Below are 6406 nucleotides of genomic sequence, written 5' to 3' on the forward strand. Positions count from 1 at the left end.
CTCAATTTCCAAAGCACAATATTTAAAGCATTGCTGAAATTTAGCTCTAAGAAAAAGTCTGGACTAGGGAAAAAAATAAAAAAGGTCTATTAATCCTGGGAAGCAAAGGAATTGCATAATTTACAGTATAGATGACATCTCTCAATTCAAATAGTTCTTCCTACCCTGGAATTGCTGATTGTAGGTTAAACATCTTATTTTTCATTCACTGGATGTAGAGATATCTTTTCACTAACACCATGTATCTTTTCAATATTTTTAGGAAGTTACCTTAAGGGGAAATCTTCCGAATTTTAAACACCTCAGGGTGTTAAGGAAAAAATGGCAGCATTTTCACTGGTAGCTTTTCACAGGTAGGTGGCTTCTCCCAGGTAGATTCAGGGAGTAGACTTATCTTTCAATTTATGGCTGGAACAATCCAGGTGGTAAGGGTGAAACATTTTTCCAGGATCATAAAACTGCCCTCACTTCAGTTCAGTCACTCAGTCGTGTTTGACTCTGCAGTCCCATGGACTGCACCACACCAGGCTTCCCTGTCCATCACCAGCTCCCAGAGCTTGCTCAAACTCATGTCCAAGTCCGTGATGCCATCCAACCATCTCATCCTCTGTGGTCCCCTTCTCCTCCTGCCTTCAATCTTTCCCAGCATCAGGGTCTTTTTCAATGAGTCAGTTCTTTGCATCAGGTGGTCAAAGTATTGGAGTTTCAGCTTCAGCCCTTCCAATGAATATTCTGGACTGATTGGCATAGACACCTTTAAAAACATATTTCAATGTCTGCAATATTTAGAATGTGTGCCACATACTTTGTAAACGTCTTATTTTGTTTGGGTTCACAACCTGCTATGTATGAGATACTGCTAGGCACCGGATATGCAACGATGCATAAAATACATTCCATATCCTAGGAGAAGGGGACGACAGAGGATGAGATGGTTGGGTGGCATCACCAACTCGATGGACGGGAGTTTGAGCAGGCTCCGGGGGTTGGTGATAGCCAGGGAAGCCTGGCGTGCTGCAGTCCATGGGGACGCAACGAGTCGGACACAACTGAGCGACTGTACTGATCCAAGTAGGTTTCTGTAATTTGATCAATGTCCTTTATTCAGACAAACTTTTATAGTTTCCTTCACCTCTACCCAGCCTCTCCCATTATTTTGTGAATGGTTTCTTTAGGAACCCACCTGCTTGGATCCTGTCATCCAGTCAGTCCTTAGCTTTCTAAACAAGAACCTCGGTTTCCCCATCCTTCCCCAAAGGCATGGTTAAACTCCACGTGTTTCCTTTCCTCCGTCTCATTCATTCTTTTGGGTAATATAAGTAAATGGGAAGTCTGGGACCAGAGGCTCATAGGAATTTAACTATTACGTGTATTCCAGAAAACCACGGTACCCGCCGACTTCGCTGAGTAAACAGGAAACTATCGATCCCACGCAGGAAATGACCTTATTTGAGGGCAAGGAAGGTTTCGCAAATTTCCCTTTCCCTTCAGCTCCCTACTAAACTCATTTCCGGGTTTCAATCCATTTGGTCCTTCACAACAGCCGACTCCGTCTAGCTCTTCCCAGTCCCAGCCTAGAGAGCGTCCCGAGAGTGTGGCCAATTGGCCCTGCCCTTTAGTGGACATTTTTATGCCTTGTTTTACATCACTACGAATCTCAACCAATCAGTAGTTGGGATGGGAGGTACCAAAATAAACTTCACTTCCTTCCCAAACAGCCGCCCCGCGCTTGCGTCATCCTGATAGATTACTTGTGCAGCCAACCAGCAAGCAGCCTTGGGCCCGGCCTACCTTAAACCCAATCAATTAAAATGAAGACGGGGAATTGGGCGGAGAATGGAAAACTTGCCCCCACTTTTGGAAGTGGTTTGGAGGAGACGCGTACGGACCTCCTAAACTTAGAATTTGTGACCAGTTTTGCCTACTGTATGTCTCAGACGCCCCAGGTGTGTCTCCCCTCGGCCGCACCCCAAGATGAGCCCCCCCACCCCTCGTGTCAGTAGAACACGTTCCCATCCCGAGTCTTCAGGAAAAGGACCAAACCCCAAAGGGCCGAGCTGCCCTTGCTCCTCCCCGCGCCGCAGAGCAGGGGGAAGGAGAGACCCCGCAGACTCCCGCGCCAATCTTTCCATTCAGTGCGTCTCTCCTCCCTTCCCCACGTTCCTGGGTCGGAGCTGACACGGGAGTGGGAGGAGCCGACGGCAAGCAGGGTTGGCGGAGATGCTAACGCTTCTTAAGGTGGCGCCGAACTGTGAGGTGCTTGGGCCTCCAAGCGGCTGGGATGTGACGTCCTCCTGCCTCCCAACTTCGCTTCCCATGCAGTTTCTCATCTCTGGTCCCCTCACCTTAAGCCTGATTTTATTTTCAGAAAGAATAAACAGGTTAGGTAGAGAATATAAACGAATGAAACTTACAACAATAAAGTTACGTAAAAGAAATCCAAACCACGGAGAGAACTTTTACCAGTAATCTCATTTTCTGTATTCTATTCTTTTCTCCCTGAGAGTTCCTTTTAAAGTAGCGGCTAGATGTGCAAATGTGGGCTCCAATTTTGTCTGATAAATATTTCTAAGTGAATCATTTGTGTGTTTGCTTTTTGTCTCCCCACTAGATCTGACGGCAGTCTCTAAAGGAAGCAAGAGCCGGTTCCTTAGTGACTGTGGGTTACCGCCTACTACTCTTACGGAGGGTCCCCTGGAAGCTGGAAGAGCGGAGGTGGTATATTGGGCCTCCTGCCAGTCTTGCCTCTAATTCAGTCTTATCATTTGTAAGGTGGGAATAATAATAGCTACTATATACGTTCAGTGTGAGTACTAAAAGACTTCATGTAAATAAAAACATTGTGATCTGAAAGGTGTAAACAAACATCAGATAACATTACAAATATAAAGCATATAGTAAATATTTACAAGGGCTTCCCTAGCGGCTCAATCGGTAAAAGAATCCCCCTGCAATGCGGGAGGCCTGGGTTGGGAAGATCCCCTGGAGGAGGTCATGGCAACCTACTCTAGTTTTCTTGCCTGGAGAATCCCATTGACAGAGGAGCCTGGCGGGGTGCAGTCCATGGGGTCGCAAAGAGTTGGACACGACTGAGCTACTAAGCACACGCAAATACTGACAGTCGTTCGATAGCTTTTTAAACAGTATTAAAAAACTATTGATCTTGTAAAATTTCAAACACATGCAGAAGTAGAATAGTATTAAAAACAGATGCATGAAAAAAAGCCCATGTTGTCATAAGCAACATAGGGCTAGTTTCTTATTATCTATACCTCTTTCGTTTATCACTTGATTATTTTGAAGCAAATTTCAGGCATTCCATGACTAAATTCTTTAGTATGAATCTTAAAAAGAGAAAGATCTTTAAAAAAAATAATAGCATAATTCTTTAACATATCTAAAATATAATAATTATTTTATATCACCAAAGTCAGGATTGAAATTTTGATTGAGAAATTGGTGTCTTTCCCAGTTCCTTTGTTCAAATCAGGATCCCCTGAAATGTCCATATATTGTATTTGACAGGTGTGTCGTGTCTCTTGATCTGTATACATTGCATTTGGTTGCTATGTCTTTTAAGCCTCTTTCAACTTCTAGGTTCCTCTTCCTCCATGCTGGTATCTAAGTGCCTTCTGTGAGTGGAATCACAGTCCCTCCCCAGCACTATGAAGTAGGTGATATTATTATCCCCATTTTACTGATGAGGAAACTGACTACCAGAGCAGTTAAATGACTTAAATTCTCAGTTATTGAGTGTCAAAGCTGGGATTTGAATACATGAATTGTATCCACTATACCATGTTTCATGTAATACACAAGTATTTCATAAATGCTTCCAAAATATGTATTGTGGTATATTGGTCACCAATATTAGAAGAAGCATTTTGCTCAAGGTAGAATAGCACACATGAATAATTAGATACTAGGTTCTATTATTGAGAAGGGTGGATCCTTTACATTTTGATTCTGTTCCATATCACCTTCCTTAATAGAAAGTAAATGGAGAATGAATGCAAGTGCTTCTTCCTGTCTCCGGGGGAAAACAAAACAAAACTAGCTTTTCAGGTTCTTTTTTTTAATTAAAAAAAACAAACCACATAAACAAAACCCATACAAACAGTAATTATAGTGGAAAATGAGAAATTATAATAATCTTTAAGCTTACATTTTGGGTGTATATCCATCTATGTGTGTGTGTATGTGTACATACACAAATATATACATACAGATATCAATACATATATATTACAAAAATCACCTACATAGTCATATTATACAAACTGTTTTTTTAACATGATATTCTCACTGGAAAATATTTAGATGTATGAAAAAAATTAGTTCTTCAAAATAATAACATGACTATTGCAAAATAGCTAAAGATATAAGAATTAAAACAATTACTCACTAATTCTACATTCCAGAGTTAAATATATTTACTCATTTAAAAGCTAAGTAGTATTCTATTATATAGCAGTACCATAAGGTATTTAACAGTTGCCTTATTATAGATGTTTAGCTAATTTCCTACAGCTGTATATGATGCTGCAGCAAATATCTTGTATACGTCAAATAATTTCTTGACCTTTTTACTTTTCTCAGTTTCTAGGAGAAGAGATTCTAAGCCTTCCCTAACTCTCTCACTTTCAGTACTTTGACTTCTCTACCCCTGATCCTCAAATGTCATATACCTAAAAAAAAGGTCAAAAAGGATTGAAAAAAGAAACATAACAAAACCTGTAACACAAGTAAGAAACATCTGATGCCAAATTATCTGTGTGTGGGAGAATGAATCAATGTTTCAAAGAGGAGAGAAAAATACAATTTTAATTCTGGATGTTGGAAGAGAGGAAAGGAAGAGAAGGCTCAGCTGGAATTGACTGCCTTTAATTACAATGAAAGGAATGACTTTCAATTCTGATAGCTCAGTAAAATGGGATAGAAGAATCATTTGGATTTTGAATTTGTTAATTTAAGTCCTGATTTTGCATTTTACTAATAATTTGAACTCAGACACAATCTATGCTCTATTTCAGCTTTCTCATCTGTAAAATAGGCTTAATAATAGTGCCTTATGGGATTGGGAAGAATTAAATGTGATAATACATGCATAGCTCAATCAATGCCTGGCACATTGTAAATATAATATAAAATACAGTATTATATATTTAACCAGAAGAGGAAAAAAAACTTTAATATCTAAATATGAAATGTAGTGATCAAGCTGTAATCCTGAGTATTCTGCCTTTTTATTTTTTGAGCAATTAAAATATTTCACGGATAATATTGTTTTCTCCTTATTTAACAGAAAGTAGAGAAGTTTGAGAAAAGTTCAAGAGGCCAGATGATGAAACACATAAGAATTTGCAGAAGAATTTGCAGAAGAATAACATGAGTTCAAGAGGAAAAATGGAGGTAGTCATCTGGTGGTGTTTTCTGTCTTTGGGTGGGGATTATTCTGTTAAAGGCAGAGGATATGAACATTCTATACTGTGATCCGGATAAGATATGTTATAGAATTGCCAAGTGAACTGAACAATATTCTTTACACATTTATGTACAGTGGTTTAAAAAGCATTTCCACGTAAATGAGATCATTAGATTCTTGCAGGAGCCTTATTGGGTGGGTAAGGCGAGTATAAGGACCTCCTCTTCGCCGCCCAGGATGCCATAGAACTTGGCCTTGCACAAGTTTAGATTCTCCTAGATTTTCCGATGTTTGGTCCAGAGTTTCCTCGGTTGTACGGTCATTGATCACCTTCTACATTCAGTCGTTCAACAAGCATTTACTGAACTCTAGGATGGTATCAGTGTAATATACTAACTTCGGCCCAATCCCATACCCCTTTAAAAGCTATTCAGGGAAAAAAGGAAACCTATCAAAGGCATTCCTGGGAAAACCTATGTTCATTTATGTATGGAAAACAATGAACTAAAAAAAAAGAAAAATCAGTATGGCAGAATTAGCGTGGAACTGAAATTGACAGTTCCTGCGGCGCAAATGAGGGACTCTCCCGACAGACAGCAGTGGGTGTTGTCTCGGGCGGATGGCGAGCTGCACGGGATCCAGTGGCGGCCGGAGGGGCGCGCGTCCCCAGGGCCGCGGGCGGCGCGCGTCGGTTCCCCCTAGGAGCTCGGGGGGCGGCGGCGCCGCTCACCGGACGCAGCGCACCCAAGGCTCTGCGCCGCCCGCTCCTCCTTAACCCGCGCGGGGAGGCGGCGGCGGCGGCGGCCCGGCGGGCGGGGGCGGGGGAGGGGCGCCGAGCGCGGCGCGGAGGCCGGGGAGGAGCCGGGGCCTGCAGCGGAGCCGCGCCGAGCCCGAGCCCCGGCCGAGCCCTGACACCGTTCGTCCGCCGCCTGGCTCCCCGGGGGAGTCCGGACTGGCCAGAGCCCGAGCGGCGGCGGCGCG

The sequence above is a fragment of the Budorcas taxicolor genome, chromosome 5 (assembly GCF_023091745.1).
Source record: "Budorcas taxicolor isolate Tak-1 chromosome 5, Takin1.1, whole genome shotgun sequence".
NCBI classification, from domain to species: domain Eukaryota; kingdom Metazoa; phylum Chordata; class Mammalia; order Artiodactyla; family Bovidae; genus Budorcas; species Budorcas taxicolor.